Here is a 19531-nt window from a genome sequence, read left to right as displayed (position 1 = left end):
CCTATCAACAGAGAGAGAAGAATAAATTATTCAGCTACGTTTTTGAGAGTATGAAAAATGTCCAGCAGTTACTGATGGTCAAACATATTCTGAAGCCTGGCCAAAGTTTTTTTTTGTAGGGTAACACTCAAAACAAAGCAAATATTGGCTTAGTTATGACACTTGTTGTTCTAATACATTAATAGCCTATTGTCCACTGTGGTTGTCTCAACAAGATAATACATTGAAAAACAGCGTTTCCTGATAGGAAGTGAATTCCCACTGAGTGTCACAGGACCCTGGCCAAAAGCTGGGCTCCAAAGTAGAAAAAGCAGTCCCTTCTGGGATTGCATACATAACAGACCAGAGTAATGATTAGACTATTTCTCTCTTGTTTAAAAAGCTTTCTGCTTCAGCTCAAACGACAATCTACTTGACTGATTTTGCTATCCTGGGACTATTTTTCTACAATGGTTTCAAATGTTTCAGACAAAGTTTGTTCAACATCCTGTAGGCAGAAGTATCCTGTATATTTCTAAACTCTGGAGAATTTCCTTAGTTGTAAATGCCACAATGGATGAAGTAACTTGACAAGGATATTGCGATATGTCATCAAGACATGGTGTGACCAGTTTCTAGTTTCATACAAGCAATTGTTTAAGCCATTATAAAATACAAGGTACAATAAGTGCAACAATAGGCAAAAATGAGGGCTCAATTACGTATCACAAATGTGTTTCATTTAGAATTTGATTAGTGGGACACTGATGTCACCAGCAGACCCACACTCAGAAGAGTAACTGACACTACCCTAAGAAGATATTAATACCCCTTATTAAATACCGGAAATATACTTTGTTTTCATTTATTTTCTCAAACTTGAAGAACTTTCTCTGCCCAGTTCTACTTACCAGTGGATACTGGAAAACTGCAACAATGGAAGAAATAACAGTTGTCATTTTAGTAGATTCTGGTGAGCCTGTCTGTCACCTGGCATTCCCACTATTTAATGCAGTTCTTGGCTCCTAGAAGGTCCTCAATACATTTTGATAAACTGAACTATGTCAAACAATTGACATGAAAACTAACATGCAACACTAGCATTATTTGGATAACAATCTCTCAGGTTTCAGGGAAGCACACTTATTCAAGGTATGTCAAGCTTTTTGCTAAGAAGCTAGGGTCACCAGCACGCGCACACACACACACACACACACACACACACAGACTCCTCTACTTTCATGCCAAGAAAATGTCTTCTTATCTCTCTGTTGTAATGATATAAATCAAATGAAGATATTCTTATTCCATTCTGCTTTCAGGATAGCTTTCATTTGACAGAATTATAAGAATTGTGAAATAGGCAATGCTAAACATCCTATGTGAAGAGCTGACTCACTGGAAAAGACCCTGATGCTGGGAGGGATTGGGGACAGGAGGAGAAGGGGACAACAGAGGATGAGATGGCTGGATGGCATCGCCGACTCGATGCACCCGGAGTTTGGGTGAACTCCGGGAGTTGGTGATGGACAGGGAGGCCCGGCGTGCTACGATTCATGGGGTCGCAAAGAATTGGACACGACTGAGCGACTGGACTGGACTGAACTGAAACATCCTACATGTGATACAGCAAAAACTCCTGCTTCTGTTACTCTGTAACTTCGCTGTGTAACTTGATAACTCTGCTGGCAGGATGGGAGTGCACAGTTCACCTCTAAGGCTGCTTCCTCAGCACCAAATCAGAAAACTTGAGCTATGTCAAGCAACATCAATTTTAGCATTCAATGAAACAAGGAGATGGATTAGAGGGCTAGAATGTGAAAACAATTTAAACAAGCGGACTGAAGCCAAGTTTCAAAGCCCTTAGGATTAACTCTGAATGGCTGGATTCATTGAAAATTACAAAGATCCATTTTAAAAACAAACATCACCTCACTCAGAATCTTCTCCTCAAGTATTCAAAAGCTTGATAAAAAGATTTGCTTTTACTTCTGGAAAGGGTTTTATACTTCTGAAAGTGATTTTTCTTTTTTTAGAAAAGGAGAGTTTATGTAAAATACAGTATGTTATTCAACTTCTCTTTTTTAACATTCTTAAACTTTCAAATAGCTTAGACCATATGGCAGGTCAAACAAATTACAGACCACACAATATACACAAAAGATGTTTTTAATTTAAATAACAGAAACTTCATACAATTTGGGTTCTAGAGCTTAAGCCAATATTAAAAAATACTATGTAACTATTACAATTGGAAGGGACATTAAGACTCATCTATTTCAATCTGTCATTTTATAGATGGTAAAACTGAAGATCAAGGGGGTTAAGTGACCTACTTACAATCTCACACTCTAGTTACCAGACTTTGAACACAATGTCATTTCATTAATCTGCTGAAAAATGACTCCCAGGGCAGTTTTAGGCATTCATGATAGTTGGGACAGTGGGGCCTACTTTGGTGTTCTACCGAGAGGAACAAAAGTGAGGGGTTTTTCCATTTCCACACAGCACTCTCACCCCTTTCCAAAAGCACCTAGGTTCTAGGTTCTGTCCCAAAATGGAGGCAGGAGAGAAGACTGATAAGTATATCTGATAAGGGAGACATGGAAATAATCCAGGTGTCTATCAAAAGATGAATGCTTAAATAAATGATGGTACATCCATCCATCCACTGAGACACACCCATTAAAAAGAATGAGGTAGATACACAATGGTTTATGTGTAATATAATTTTATTTGGATTTTTAAAAAATATATCCACTCATATTCATAGAAATTTTCTGGAAAAAATAGAGAAGAAAATACCCACCGGGGCACAGGGCTCAAACATTAGGGTGCCAAAGAGACATTCTGTCATATGTCCTTTATATGGTCTCACCTTTTTCCATGTACATTTTTTAAGGTACAAAACTAATACTTTTTAGAAGGTAACTTATACTGAGCCCTGGGAAAACTCTGAGGAAAACAAAGATAGGGTCTATCAAGGCTAATTTGATACTCTGTATCTAATCTACAGGACACACAATTTATTTCTCTGGAAAAGACTTTCTAACCCTTTTCATGTCATGGTATGTTAGTTTTCACTAATACAGTGGGCATAAATAAAATTTGTACAGCACACTGGAGGTAAAGAGGAAGGGATTTGATGGCAGCTATATAATAGGACTAAGGGGGAAAAAAAAACCATTTTCTCTACATTACATAATAATTAGAAGAAAAAAATAAGACAGAGTATGAGATATCACCTACTGACTTTCTATAACTGTTCTAAATAAAATCTATCTAGAAAAGCTTTTAACTTCAATATTTAACAGGAAACTAGTTGCCAAGTTTTGCTCTGGAGCAAGGATAAAAGTCCAGGAGTAACTATATTCTCCTAGAGTTCAAAGGGACAGCAGAGGTCATCTAGCTCAGTGGATTGAAACACACTTTTTTCTTAATGAATCAGAATAGAAAACACAGCACTGTGTTTTTTGTGCTAAGAAAAATTTATTTTGGAGATTAAGTGGTATGTATGTTGTTCATGTATTGGGTCATGATGCAAAATATATATATTTTTAAAAGATTGAAAGCCACTTACCCAAGGCTATAGAACTAATAACTGTCCATTGAGCATGCTGCTGCTGCCGCCTAGTCACTGCAGCCCAGCTCTGTGCAACCCCATGGACTGCAGCCCGCCAGGCTCCTCTGTCCGTGGGATTCTCCAGGCGAGAATACTGGAGTGGGTTGCCATGCCCTCCTCCAAGGGATCTTCCCAACCCAGGGACTGAACCCAGGTCTTCCGCATAGCAGGCGGATTCTTTACCACCTGAGCCACCAGGGAAGCCCACATGAATCTGCGACCCCATGAATCAGGGCAACATTTAATAAAATTTCTACACAACACCTGTGGCAAGAGATTCACCGAGTTACAGCTTGAAAATTTACTTTCTTGTTGAGGGGATGATTTATATATCTAATTCTACTCCTCAGATACTAAATAGCAAATTCCCCAAATTTCTGAACATACAGTTTATTTAAAGCAAAGCTTCAGTTCTAACGTCATTTGTAAGAATGTTTCTGGATTAACATCTAAACATTTTTTTTTCTCAAATCTAGTGCATTCCCTTTAGCATCTCTGGAATAGGCATGGTTCTTTTACCCAGAGAATGAGAGTATTCTAAGCTGGAAAAGGTCTTAGAGAGCTAACGCAAATTCCTAATTTCACAGATAAACTAGTGTCCAAAGTAAAAGCCTCTTGGTTTCCAGGCTAGTGTTTCTTTCTATGATACCATGCTTTTACTTTATTCTTGTATCCTTGTGATGTTAGAAAATAGCTAAACACATTACTACTACTAAAGAGTAGTAATTCAACCAAGAGGAAGCTGAAGCAAGAAATGCTAGGAAATCCAAGTCCAAAAAGGATGACACAATGTCACCCCTGCAAGCTTTACAGAAAATCTGTTTTCAGCACACAGCTTTAGATTTCAACTTAGGCATATGATTCAACTTGCTTTATCAAATGGGTGCGTCTGCCCCACAAGGGGACACATTGAACCTGCAGGAGAGGAAGACAACAGTGGAGACATCACACAGCACAGCCTCTCTTCGATTGTGCCCTCGTAGGGCAGTGCAGAATTACATACTCACAGGCATTTAAAACCCAACTCCAAACAGAACTCCAGTGTGAGAAAAAGAAAAGTTAGCCCCCATTTGCAAAGAATTATTGCTGAATGTGGCCCTCACTGAATAACAATAAACCTCCTATAGTTCAACTTACCGTTCACGTCACAAACGCTAGAAAGAACACAGAGGCATAGACAAGGCATGGAGCAGAACTTTGGGCTTCAGCCTTCTCCAACTCTTCTGACAAACACCCAATAGCAGGAGGACAAAGCATCATTATGACAGAAATAAAGGCTCTTTAGATGCTGCCTTTTTTTAATTCAATGAACCCACTCTTACACACAAAGTTCACGCTATGATGTCTTGAAATACAGTATTGCCAGATTATGCTATTAATGAGTCCAATATATTCAGTGTAAAACACGACTTTAAGCATTTTACTCTTAACAATTAGCACATGAGAGACTATCAGTATTTTCCTTAAATAGTCAATGTCATCCCCCCAAACAATTAAGAACAGTTCAGTAAACTGTTCAAGAGGGCCAAAAAGCAGACAAGTGAACTAACAGGGAAAAATTTAGTTGATTGATAAAGCCACAGGCTCCTCCCCAAGAAGAATATTGCACGTTGGTAGCAACTGGCACAAAATTAACCATCTATCTTATCTCTGCTTCCCCCTAAAGCTGTGAGCTCTCAGGATTACAATGGACAATTTTGTACTTACTTATTAAAAAGAATGGAAGCTGCTGTAATTTTCTTAAGCCGGGTTTTGTGTGGCAACTCTGATGCAACGCTGCCCTAAAAATGAACTTTGTTTTAAACAGTGAGATATCCACACCGTGCGGTTAGAGCAAGGGTGGAGCCCACACTCTAGGGGAAACAACACACCCAGACCGACTTCAGCGAGGGCAAACTGCACGTTAGTGCTGCCACAACACTCTGCAGTGCCTCAGAGTCAAAATTAATTGGTTAACTGTCTTCAAAGAAACGGGGGAAATTTTCAGGTTTGTAGATCAGCTTTCCTGCCACAAAATGAAATACAGACACTGCTTTTTCGTGAAGAAAGTAAAGATAAAATGCAAGGTAGATCATGCAGCTCAGCCAACAGAACGTTAGGTGGAAGTGGATTACTATAAAGGAAGTCCAACCATGCCAACTTCTAAGTTTAGCAACAGCAGCTTCTGCATATCTCAAGGTGTCAGCAATACTGCTCTAGAACTTGACTTTGGCCTATTTGGCTAAGACAGGGGACCTGAAGACGTTCAAGCATTACCTATCCTTTTCTACTAATGCTCCAGTTCTCCTGGCAATGCAGAAACAAAAAAAAAGCATTTTCTTATCAACTAATTAGCAAGAGTTGCCTTCAAAAACAAGGGATTTGATTTATGCTTTGATATGATATTGAAATAAATGCATAAAAGGGGAAATTATTTTGATGAAAATCATTAATATGCACACTGGGCTTTTAAAAAAGTTTCAATCACTCACTTTTTCAAATAACTACATGCTTTAATTTTTTCTGATTTATTTCCAAATAAGATATTCAATAGGATGCATATATACTGTCTAAAAACCTTTAACAGAGCTTAAAATTTCAGTCATTGAAACTGTTATTAAACATGATTATTGTTCAAAATGACTTTAATCAATACTACTTTCTGTATGCACATTCAGAGACACAACCAGTTATTATTAACTGAACTCCTATAACCAATGAAATAAAAAAAATAGGTTTCTCAATAAAATACCTCAGCATGTAAAAAATAAGCTATATAATCATTTATACAGCATTTAAAACAAACAACGGAAAAAGCTTTGGGAGAAGACTGGGAAAATATTTTTAATGTTGTCACATTACCCTCTCCAATTGCTACTCCCTCACACTGGAACAACAAATCAGTCTGGAGTACTGAAATTTCAATATTTTGAGAGATGGCCTAGAACACCCTCTTTCAGGAGGTAGGTGCTGACTGATCTAACCTTCTGCTGGATTATAAGGTCACTCTTCCCATATGATAAGTCAATCCATTCTAAAATCTTCCTTTCATAGTCCAACTGCCAGATATAATTATTTTTTCATCCATATATATAATTATGAATCACCTGCTGCCATCCCTTGCTCTTCCCCATCTAACCCCTAAACTGAGCAACTTAAAGGTAGCGGTTAGATATTCTATTAGAAGAGTGCCATCTTGATACTTTTTTGGATTTGCACTGTTGGAAATGTCTGTTTTCAAGTCAAATTTCACTTTCACAGCTGCAAAGGAAATGACAAGAGAAGAAAAACACAGCCAATACATATCAGCAATTAATTCCATCCACAACTGCCCAGCTGTTTGTGCATGGAAGAATCAGTCTGTTTCCTTTTGGGGCTTTCACCACTGAAAATGGATACTGCACATGCAGAGACACAAGCTGTTTGTAACATGTCAGGAATGTGCGCAAGATCACACAGAGCTGAAGAGACAAAATGAAATCCAGAGCTAGTTTTCTTGGGACTTGCCAGTATTATTTCATAGCTTTAAAAAAAAAAAAAGAAAGAAAAGAAAAGGAAATCGTAAGAACACCTCAGAGAGAGAGCAAAATACAGGGAAAAAATTTCTCCCTTCTGAGTATCACCCTACCAATAAGGAGGAAAATTTGCCAATGACATCAGATTCAGTATCAAGAATAGACACTCTGATTTACTGGCATAGACAAGGTGCGACATTTTTCAGAATCCACATGCCCCCAGTACGTTAAATCCAGCCAGTACTTTTTGGACTACAGAGCTGCTTGCCCAATGTGTAGTGAGTCCTTAAAAAAAAAATCCTTATAAACGTGAAAGTTGTTGGGAACCAATGCTTTCACACAGTCATGCAGAAAAGTGAATTTTTCTGGGTTAGTTCAGACATTATTTGGCACTCACATACACCTGCCCGTTTCAGGGATTCATGTAAATTTACAGATCCAATTTCTAGGATAACTCTCAAGTAATCAAATTTCTCCTTTCCTCTGCCCATCAGTTTTGTGGGTTTTAAATAAAAATACTCTCTATTGAGTGCCAGAGACTCATGTGAAACTCAAGAAGTATTCTATCCCCCTCTCTCCATTGCCCTCCAACTCCAATTTTATGTCAAATGTCTGTTTCACTTAAATTTTGTAAAATGTCATTTTGTTATACTCTATTTTCAAACATACAGCATGTCAATAACTTGTGTTTTCAGTATGTAAAATGACTTGTGATTAATTACTGTCATCAGTTATAGAAAAGAACAAAATAATTCAAAACATATTTTACCTATTTAACTGTATTTAAAAAAAATAAACCAGGTATCCCATGATTGAATTCATTGTTCCAAGCACCTCTCCTCTCTTCTTTTGCTGCACAAGAGTTCATACACTCCTAATGCCAGTATTTTCAAACACAACTTGGATGGTATACTCAATTTGGGTACCAGTAGGGGCTAGGGCTTCCCAGGTGGCATAGTGGTAAAGAATCTACCTGCCAATGCAGGAGACACAGGAGATGTGGGTTGGATCCCGGGTCTGGAAAACCCCCTGGAGTAGGAAATGGCAACCCACTGTGGTATTCTTATCTGGGAAATCCCACGGGCAGAGGAGCCTGGCCAGCTACAGTCCATGGGGTCACAAAGAGTTGGACACAACTGAGTGACTGAACACACAGGGAGGAGCTAAGGCTTAACCAACGAAGAGAAGAAAAGCTCTCTGCTCCAAATAATCTTCAGAATGAAGATGCTCTGAAGTGCCAGAACTCAAACCAGCACAATGAGAAGTTGTCTCCAACTAAAGTGCTGTGAAAGCATGAAGTGTGATTTGTGAAAGAAATATAAGGCATCTCAAACAAGTGGTAGACTGAAAACAAAGCACAAAACCAAAGAACTTTTTTTCCTTAACAAACCTCATCTGATCGAGGCTATATCTGGGGTAGGAAAGGGGAGGAGAAGAAAAGTTTAACCTTTGGCTGCTGGTGATACTAGCTTCTAGAAATAGGGTATAACTATTACTGACTCAAAACAGCCACAGAGATGAGCTTTGCTTGGCAAGCTTAAGCTCTGAGGGACACTTAGACTAGTTTGAAATGTCTAAGGGAAGGAACCTGCCCCACCTACAAGATTGGCTAAGGAAAGCAAAGATCTCCCTGAGTTGTTTAAATCAGGTCACTTAAACTCATGACAGTCTAACTAGAGCCTTGGGTGGTACTAACAAAGACCATTCAAACGAGGAGGCTGGAGATATGAAATTTTGTCAGCTCATTTTTAAAGTGATTTTTCTCCTCAAGAATTTATTGTATTTAATACTAACATATATGTATTTATTTTATTCTTAAAACTTTTACATAGATAGCAAATTAGAAAGAATTTTACAGTGAGCGCCATACATGCACTAGCTAGATTCTATTGTTAACACTGTACTATACTTTATCACTTCCCTGGTGGCTCAGACGGTAAAGCGTCTGTCTACAGCACGGGAGACTGGGGTTCAATCCCTGGGTTGGCAAGATCCCCTGGAGTACTGGCAATCCACTCCAGTACTATTGCCTGGAAAATCCCATGGACAGAGGATCCAGGTAGGCTACAGTCCATGGCGTCGCAAAGAGTTGGACACGACTGAGCAACTTCACTTTCATACTTTATCATGTATGTCTTCAACTACCCATTTCTCTTTCCATCCATTAATACAGCTTACCTTTCATGCATTTTATTTTTTTTTTCTTTCATGCATTTTAAAGTAAATTACAGGCAATTGTACACTTTCTGTACAAATTAAAGTGTACAGATGAAGCATAAATTGAAATCAAGATTGCCAGGAGAAATATCAATATAACCTCAGATATGCAGATGACACTACCCTTATGGCAAAAAGCAAAGAAGAACAGAAGAGCCTCTTGATGAAAGTCAAAGACAGGGGAGAGTGAAAAAGTTGGCTTAAAACTCAACATTCAGAAAACTAAGATAACGGCATCCAGTCCCATCACTTCATGGCAAATAGATGGGGAAACAGTGGAAACAGTGACAGACTTTATTTTCTGGGGCTCCAAAATCACTGCAGATGGTGACTGCAGCCATGAAATTAAATTATGCTTGCTCCTTGGAAGAAAAGTTACCCTCTGAGCTACCAGGGAAGCCTGACCAACCTAGACAGCTTCTTCAAAGGCAGAGACATTACTTTGCCAACAAAGGTCCGTCTAGTCAAGGCTATGTTTTTCCAGTAGTCATGTATGGATGTGAGAGTTGGACTATAAAGAAAGCTGAGTGTCGAAGAATTGATGCTTTTGAACTGTGGTGTTGGAAGACTCTTGAGAATCCCCTGGACTGCAAAGAGATCCAACCAGCCCATCCTAAAGGAAGTCAGTCCTGAATATTCATTGGAAGGACTGATGTTGAAGCTGAAACTCCAATTCTTTGGCCACTTGATGAGAAGAACTGACTCATTTGAAAAGACCCTGATGCTGGGAAAGATTGAAGGTGGGAGGAGAAGGGGACTACCGAGAATGAGATGGCTGGATGGCATCACCGACTCAACGGACATGAGTTTGAGTAAACTCTGGGAGTTGGTGATGGACAGGGAAGCCTGGTGTGCCGCAGTCCATCGGGTCGCAAAGAGTTGGAAACAACTGAGCAACTGAACTGAACTGTATACTTAATTCAAATACTTCAGCAGGCATATCATTAGCTAGAGTTCAGTATTTGCTTATAACTTTTTTTTTTTTGGTACAAAATGTACATACAATGAAGCTGCAGAAACATGTAAGTGTACACCTGTATAACCCCAACTCCTATCTAGATATAGAACATTTTCTTTATCCCAGAAAACCTCTGTCATGTCTTTTCCTAGGCAATCTCCTTCTCCCACATTCCCAGAGGCAATCACTGTTTTTATTTCAAAAGTGATTTTTTGAATCAGTTCTAATGAGGTGGATGAAACTGGAGCCTATTATACAGAGTGAAGTAAGCCAGAAAGAAAAACACCAATACAGTATACTAATGCATATATATGGAATTTAGAAAGATGGTACCGACAACCCTGTATCGAGACAGCAAAAGAGACATAGGTGTATAGAACAGTCTTTTGGACTCTGTGGGAGAGGGAGGGGGGACGATTTGGGAGAATGGCATTAAAACATGTATAATATCATATAAGAAACGAATTGCCAGTCCAGGTTTGATGCAGGATACAGGAAGCTTGGGGCTGGTGCACTGGGATGACCCAGAGGGATGGTATGGGGAGAGAGGTGGGACGGGGGTTCAGGATGGGGAACACGTATACACCCGTGGCAGATGCATGTTGATGTATGGCAAAAACCAATACAATATTGTAAAGTAAAATAATAATAATAATAATATTTTTTAAAAAAGCTGCTGCTGCTGCTACTGCTGCTAAGTCGCTTCAGTCGTGTCCGACTCTGCGCGACCCAAAGGACGGCAGCCCACCAGGCTCCCCCATCCCTGGGGTTCTCCAGGCAAGAACACTGGAGTGGGTTGCCATTTCCTTCTCCAATGCATGAAAGTGAAAAGTCAAAGTGAAGTCGCTCAGTCCTGTCCAACCCTCAGCAACCCCATGGACTGCAGCCTTCCAGGCTCCTCCGTCCATGGGATTTTTCAGGCAAGAGTACTGGAGTGGGGTGCCATTGCCTTCTCAAAAAAAAAAAAAAAAAAAAAGCTAGATGATAGCAAAGTTCACAGAACTTGTGAATAAATATAGAATTTTAAAAAAAAGTGATTTTAAACAACTCCAAGTAGCCATGTCTTTGCAACCTGGAGATCAGAACTTATCTCTACTATATCACGTAACTTATACTTGGCTGAACAAAATGATCAGATATGAACCAAAGAGATGGAAGGAGCCTAAGAAGAAATCATAAGGTTAAAAGGAAGTGTAGATTCATCTGCTCCAATCACTCAATTTCTTGGGTGAAGGAAATAAAACTTAGAAAGTTTGGCTGCCTGTACCCGTCATCCAACTGCTCAGCAGTTTACTGGGTGGACCTAGTCTAAGGCTCTTTGGCTGCAGCTCCACATTTTAAGGGTGAAGAGAACAGAAACTTTGGAGATAACACGGGTTCGGAGGAAGAGTTCAACCACTTAAAGGCTATACATCTTAAACAAATTTTTTAGTTTCAGTTTTTTTAAACATCTTTGAGTCTCAGTTTTCTCATCTGTTAAATGAGGAAAATCTTAGTTCATAAAGTTGTATGGATTAAGAGAGACACCTGTGGTAAAGTGCCTGACATACAGTAAATGATTAAAGGGAAGAAACACAGCAAATGGAGGGAAAATTGACAGAACGAAGTTCAGTTCAACAACATGCACTTTCCACATATTGTCTCTAAGTGCGTGTGCTACCCAACCCCTACATTTGCTCTCATTTTGCATACATATGCAAAGAAAATAACGTAAGCACTGCCGCAAGCAGTTTTTCACATCTGAAAGAAAGGCTCTTCCTTTTCTTTTGACTTCCTAGTGACTATATGTACCTTACATTTTTACCCGTCTTTGTATATAACAGCTCCTTTTGTCTGAAATGAAATTTCTTTTACCAAATGAGGTCCAGCTAAAAGCTAACCTACTTTTCTGATCTTATCAAACAAATTTAAAATTCCTTCACGTGGGTTTGGGTTTCCATAATGCTTAAAGTAATAGCATTACAGAACTCCCCCTACCAGCTGGCTGCTTCCCTGTGTTTTCCCCTCCTTGAATGAGAGCACCTCTCTATCTCAAAACCTAGCACAGAGCTTGGCACACTGAAACCATCCATGAGTATCTGCTGAATGGACATGCCTGGGTAAATGGGTACTTGGTATGATCAAAGAAGCAAAACAACTACGGCTGAACACTCAGCAAAAAAGGAAAGCAAAGCGCCAGAAAAATGGGGGGTGGGGGCCGGGAGATAATCACAGGGCATACGAAATGGCACAAAATTTCAAAAAGATTAAAAAAAAATTTTTTTTTTTCAAAAAGATTAAAAGCCAAGCGTGTGTAAACTTCTGTGTTTTAAGAAAAGTGATTGCCACCAAGCAGCTAAAGTGCCACTAGAATAATTCAGGCTGTTGTGTGCTTTATATACTTATCTCATGTACCACCCACAACAACCCTATCAGGCTCCTTTTACAGATGAGAATATTGAGACTCAAGGAGGTTAAGCAAATAAAGTCATACAATCAGTGGCAATGGAGATAAAAAGCAGAGTGGTGATTTTTCATTACAAGTCATTTTCATATAAGACAGTTTTATACACAGCATGGGGAGGCTCTGCAATAAAGAAAACCCAGATGTTGAGGGGCAACCAAACAGTACAAGAGATTCAACAGAAGGAGCAAAAGTCAAGGGGAGAAAAAAGGCCTAGACAAAAAACAAACCAAAGCTGAGGCAGTAAGAGGTGTGTGAGTTCTATGCAGGAGTTATCTTCACAGAACAGTCCGCCACCCAGAGTTATGAAACGTAAGTCAGAGATGGCCCTGGAATGTGTGGGAGTGCTGAAGAGGAGCTCTTACTCTCCGCATGGCCTGTCTTCCCCAAACTAATTGTTCTCAGAAGTGATAATACAGCATAGATAACCTTGATTAAAATGGTGACCATGGTGTTCGGGTACCAAGGATCAAAACTGTTTATTCACTTTGACTCAACATCCTACCTCCTCCTGAGAATTTACAATGCTCTGAGTCAGGAAAAGGGTACTGACTTTTTCCTTATAATAAGACAGGTTCCTTATAATATTAGAACAGCTTGAGGGTTTAAATCTGGGGGACAGTTCAACATATATTACGCTCAACAAATATGAACTAGGAGTTTGGGATTAAAACATACATACTACAATATATAAAACAGGTAAACAACAAGGACCTACTGCAGCACAGGGAACTATACTCAGTATTTTATAATAATCTAAGGGAAAAGAATCTGAAAAAGAATAGATATAAACGTATGTATAACTGACTTACTCTGCTGTACACATGAAACTAACACAACTTTGTACATCAGCTAAACTCCAATCTTTTGGAAAAGAAGATGATGATGGCCTCCTGAAGTTGGTGACATGAACTCTTATCTGTGGGCAATTCTGACTACACTCCATAATTTCTCCTTTAGGAATACCCTAGTTTTGGCTCCCTTTCAAAGATGGATTTATGAAGGAAAGCCTCCAGCCTGAAGTTTAAAGCCACAAGTCCCTGTGGCTCACCTCCAATACAGCACTCATTACACTGACCCACAACTGTCTGGTCACTGACACAGTTCTCACATGTGCTGTGAGAAACAGCAAGGCAGGTTGCCTCAGGACCTAACACAGGCAAATTAAAAAAATATGAATGGTAAAGGAATAATGTCCTTCACCTGTTTAATACCTGATAGATGGTTATTTGTTAAAAGAAGTAATACAGGATTTAAAGAGGAAGCTATTATAGAAAAGTCATATTATAAAAAGGTTGAAGATAAGTGAGATTTGGTTAATATTCAAAATAGCTTTTTTCTGGATTAAAAGATTGATGAGTCAAGTCTAACAGAGCTGAAGCTGAAATTCAGTGAAATAGTAGGTCTAAAGATTAGGCATTATCCCAATTAAAAACAAAAAATAATCAAACTTATGAGTTTGTATTGTTATCTGAAGGCTGTCAAACTACAAGTCGGGGGAAAAAAAGTGACTTTGACTCAATCATGGCATAATACTTCCCAAAACAATGCATTTTATTAACCATCTCTTAAAAGACGAGTAGATTCAAGGGAATAGACCTGGTAGACAGAGTGCCTGAAGAACTATGGACCGTGGTTCATAACACTGTACAGGAGGTGGTGACCAAAACCATTTCCAAGAAAAATGAATGCAAGAAGACAAAGTGGCTTTTGAGGGAGTCTTACAAATCGATCGCTGAGAAAAGAGAAGTGAAAGGCAAAGATATAACTATTTGAATGCAGAGTTCTAGTGAATAGCAAAGAGAGATAAGAAAGCCTTCTTAAGTGAACAATACAAAGAAACAGAGGAAAACAATAGAATAGGAAAGACTAGAGATCTCTTCAAGAAAACTGGAGATACCAAGGAACATTTTATGCAAAGATGGGTATGTGTCACTCACTCAGAGCCACACATTCTGGAGTGTGAAGTCAAGTGGGCCCATTACTACAAACAAAGCTAGTGGAGGTGATGGAATTCCAGTTGAGCTATTTCAAATCCTAAAAAATGATGCTGTTAAAGTACAAATGCCAGCAAATTTGGAGAACTCAGCAGTGGCTACAGGACTGGAAAAGGTCAGTTTTCATTCCAATCCCGAAGAAAGGCAATGCCAAATAATTTTCAAACTACCGCACAATAGCACTCATTTCACATGCTAGCAAGGTTATGCTCAAAATCCTACAAGCTAGGTTTCAGCAGTATGTGCACCAAGAACTTTCAGATGTACAAGCTGGATTCAGAAATGGCAGAGGAACCAAAGTTAAAACTGCCAACATCCGTTGGATCACAGAAAAAATAAGGGAATTCGAGAAAAACATTTACTTCCACTTCACTGACTACACGAAAGCCTTTGACTGTGTGGATCACAACAAACTATAAAACTCTTAAAGAGACAGAATGTCAGACCACATTGTCTGGCTCCTGAGAAACCTGTATGCAGGACAAGAACAACAGTCAGTACCAGACATGGAACAATGGGCTGGTTTCAAATTGGGAAAGGAGTACATCAAGGCCGTATATTGTCACCTTGCTTATTTAACTTACATGCAGAATATATCATGTGAAATGCTGGGCTGGATGAAGCACAAGTTGGAATCAAGATTGCTGGGAGAAATAACAATAACCTCAGGTATGCAGATAATACCACTCTAACAGCAGAAAGCAAAGAGGAACTAAAGAGCCTCTTGATGAGGGTGAAAAGAGGAGAGTGAAAAAGAGGGCTTAAAACTCAACACTTAAAAAACTAAGATCATGGCATCTGGTCCCATCACTTCATGGCAAATAGATGGGGGAAAACTGGAAACAGTGACAGATTTTCTTTTCTTGGGCTCCAAAATCACTGCGGACGGTGACTGCAGCCATGAAATTAAAAGACACTTGCTCTTTGGAAGAAAAACTATGACAAACCTAGACAGAGATACCACTTTTCTGACAAAGGTCTGTCTAGTCAAAGCTATGGTTTTTCCAGTAGTCAACGTTTGGATATGAGAGTTGGACCATAAAGAAGGCTGAGTGCTGCAGAATTGATGGTTTCAAATTGTGGTGCTGGGGAAGACTCTTGAGAATTCCTTGGACTGCAAGGAGATGAAACCAATTAATTCTAAAGGATATCATCTCTGAATATTCATTGGAAGGACTGATGCTGAAGTTGAAGCTCCAATAATTTGGCGAAGACTTAACTCATTGGAAAAGACCTTGGGAAAGATTGAGGGCAAGAGGAGAAGGGGCGACAGGATTAGATGGTTGGATGGCATCACTGACTACTGAGTTTGAGCAAACTCTGGGAAAGAGTGAAGGACAGAGAAGTCTGGAGTGCTGTAGTCCATGAGGTCACAAAGAATGGGACACAACTTAGCAAATGAACAAGAACAAATTATGAGAAGCCCGCATGAAAAAAAAAAACCCTACATAAAAAAAGTGAAGAATAATATTCATGATATTCATGTGGTATTAAGAAACCTGCATTCACAAATAATTTTTGCTTGGGAGGAAAGTCCAAAACAGAATTAAAAATCTATTTAGTTGGAAAAATGTGTCATATTTCAAATAATTTACCCAGTGGAAAAAAGCCATACCAATTTAAAAAAAAATTATCTTCCCCAAATTCAAGTATTTACCTTCAAAGAGTGCTAATTAGCTAGGCGAGTGCCAAGCTAACAAATCACAGCACTTAGAGGACTAACAATCTTACTTCTCCAAGATCAAGCTCTAGAACACGTGCTGCCTACCCACGGCAAGAACCACACCCCATCCTTTAAAACTAAAACAGCTCTGAGTCACCAAATACCATCATAAGTTGTATCCAAGACAGGGCAGGAGACAGGTTTAGGAATTTTCTCCCTATCTTCACTTCCATTCCTCAATCCCTCCAGTTCCGCGTGACTTCAGGAAAGTATCTCCTGTGGTTGGTAGATGTTTCCTCAGCCAAAGAGACAGCATAAGGGGTTTAAATAAAATTAAAACAAACACAGAAACAAAAGTAGCCCGTAAACACATTTCTTCTTTGCATTTAGAGGCATTTCAGTTTACTGCATCATACTTTCTGCCCCTAAATATTATTAAAGTTGGAGAATATCAACTTGTTCTGTCAAATCTATAGCTGTACTGATTTTTAATCTGCTCTGAATTTATATTTCAAAAAATTATCTTTAAATTCTAAGTTGGTCAGTCAATTCATCAACTAATATCAACTAATTTTTCTACTTTTCTGCTTAAATTCATTCATTCTTTTAACAACTCATTCAACACCTATTATGTCATACATCTAAGGAGGCAGTACAATTGGAAAATGAAGAAATGAATGAGATATCACCTTTGAATCTAACATACTAGCAACTTAGTGGGTTGGGGGAGGAAGAAAGGAGACAGTTTCTTTTAAAAATTATACAGTACACTCTGTTATTAGAGATGCATTACAAACCCAGAGAAAGGAGCCAATTTGAAAAGTTCTTGAGAAGTTACATTGGAGTTGGATCTTAAAAGGATGAGTAGGTATTGGGGGTGGGGGGAGCAGAAAGATACGTAAAGCAACATACCTAATAAACCTATAATTTATCACATGGTTTTATTCTAAATAAAATTAATAGAACTAATAGAAAACTAACAGAAAATAGAGACTAATAGAAAAAAGAGACAAAAATTGTCACTAGTTAACAGCTTACAGTGGTTTGTATAATTTAAGCCAGAGGAACCCTATAATCTACTAGCAAACCACACACTTTTGTGTCATGTGCTTTTGCTTTCACCCTGATCTTTTGACTTGCATGCTAAGAAAAGAAACTCAAAAGCCATTTATATCCTTTCTTGGAACAATGCTTGTTCTTACACTGCATTAACCAAAGACTTAGGAATAATTAAGAGAAATTATCTTGGAGCCAGTCAAACTGCAATCTGCCACTGTATCACCATGAAAGGAGACTTAAGAATGCTCTAGGTTAATACAAAGGTCAGTAAACAGTAATTTGGTCAACCTGGCCCAGATATACCACACCCTACGGGCTCAAAGCCTTAATGGTTATCTAGTACAAGTATGGTAGACTTTATGGCTCAGACAGTAAAGAATCTGCCTGCAATGCAGGAGACCTGGGTTCAACCCTTGGGATGGGAAGATTCCCCTGGAGAAGGAAATGGCAACCCACTCCAGTATTCTTGCCTGGAAAATCCCATGAACACAGAAGCCTGGTGGGCTGCAGTTCGTGAGGCAGAAAAGAGTTGGACATGACGGAGTTAATAACACGTACAAGAAAAAAAAAAACAGAATGCCATAACTGATCACAAACATTGCGTTTGAAAGGCACCTAAATGCTCAAACTCACTGACCCAGAAAGATGCTTATACATATGACAAAGATTATTTTTATGAATTGGCAAATTTGGCTAATCCAATGAAAGGTGAAAAGAATACCATGTTAAATTGCTGAGAACAGATCTCCCGTTTTGACCAAGTTACAACTAGTGTTGTTGCTTAGTCACTGAGTCATCTCCGACTCCTTCTCAACCACATGGAGCCTGCAGGCTTCTCTGTCCCGGGGATTTCCCAGGCAAGAATACTGGAGTGAGTTGCCATTTCCTCCTCCAGGGGATCTTCCTGATCCAGGATCGAATCCTGCATTGGCAGGTGGATTCTTTACCACTGAGCTACCTGGGAACCCCATTATATTAGGACATAGCCAATTTTTTAGAGCATATATTTTACATAAAGCAAGCTTTATGCACTTTATATTCATGAATTCACACCTGTAATATCTAAGCACTGACAAAAAAGCAAAAACAAAACAAAACCTCTTGCAAAAAAGTTCAAACTGAGAGATTTAACCCTAGTGTAGAAATTTGTCAATGAAACATGTATCTTTGGATGGTATATAAGTAACTTCCTTAGAATATTTTGAGAAAAGGAAAAACAAAACCAAAAAAATCCTCCTAAGAACAGCTTTTGAGCCTCTGAGAAGGGAGGTGACTAGAGCAGCAGAAAAAACTGGGTAGAAGAGGAAAAAGGAGGAGCTAAGGTAGTAGATGAAGAGACAACTAAGGAGCCAAGAGTGACACCAGATAAGGAAGATCAAGTGACTGTAGCAGCAGTCTGAGGCCGGCACACCCACAGAGAGCTATGTGGCTTATTTCAAGGGGGTGGAACACTGAGAAGTGAACAATTTTGGTTTTGTTTAACTAAAAGATTGAGCAATCCTACAAATGGCAGCAGGAAAAAGAAGGGGTGTTTTTCTAATACAGAAAGTGTTGTTCAATTGCCCAGTCATGTCCAATTCTTCGCAACCCCATGGACTGCAGCACTCCAGGCCTCTCTGTCCCTCACCATCTCCCAGACGTTGCCCAAGTTCATGTTCACTGCATCAGTGATGCCATCCAGCCATCTCATCCTCTGATGCCCTGTCCTCCTCCTGCCCTCAATCGTTTCCAAAATCAGGGACTTTTCCAATGAATCATCTGTTCACATCAGATGACCAAAACACTGGAGTTTCAGCTTCAGCATCAGTCCTTCCAGTGAATATCAGGGTTGATCTCCCTGAAGATTGACTGGTTTGATCTCCTTGCTATCCAAGGGGCTTTCAAGGATCTTCTCCAGCACCACAGTTCAAAGACATCAATTCTTTGGCATTCTGCCTTCTTTACGGTCCAGCTCTCACAGCTGTATGTGACCACTGGGAAAACCATAGCCTTGACTATACAGACCTTTGTCGGGAGAGTAATGTCTCTGCTTTTCAACACACTGTCTAGGTTTGTCATCGCTTTCCTGCTAGGAAGCAATCGTCTTCTGATTTCATGGT

General features: G+C 39.2%; 1 protein-coding gene across 8 annotated transcripts in view; it reads right to left on the bottom strand.

The window, feature by feature from the left end:
* Positions 1 to 19531, bottom strand: part of ADD3 (adducin 3) — a 133973-nt gene that overhangs the window by 57440 nt on the left and 57002 nt on the right. The window contains exon 1 of one of the 8 annotated variants that reach the window (XM_019952838.2): positions 5309 to 5406. The exons of 6 other annotated variants lie outside the window; for them this stretch is intronic. The gene's annotated coding sequence lies outside the window, so the exon portion shown is untranslated. Of the gene's footprint in view, positions 1 to 5308; positions 5407 to 19531 lie in introns of those variants that run through there. One more of the 8 variants, XM_019952841.2, reaches the window with a different exon arrangement.

This window comes from Bos indicus, chromosome 26 (assembly GCF_029378745.1).
Source record: "Bos indicus isolate NIAB-ARS_2022 breed Sahiwal x Tharparkar chromosome 26, NIAB-ARS_B.indTharparkar_mat_pri_1.0, whole genome shotgun sequence".
NCBI lineage: Eukaryota > Metazoa > Chordata > Mammalia > Artiodactyla > Bovidae > Bos > Bos indicus.
This window is presented reverse-complemented; position numbering and strand designations above follow the sequence as displayed.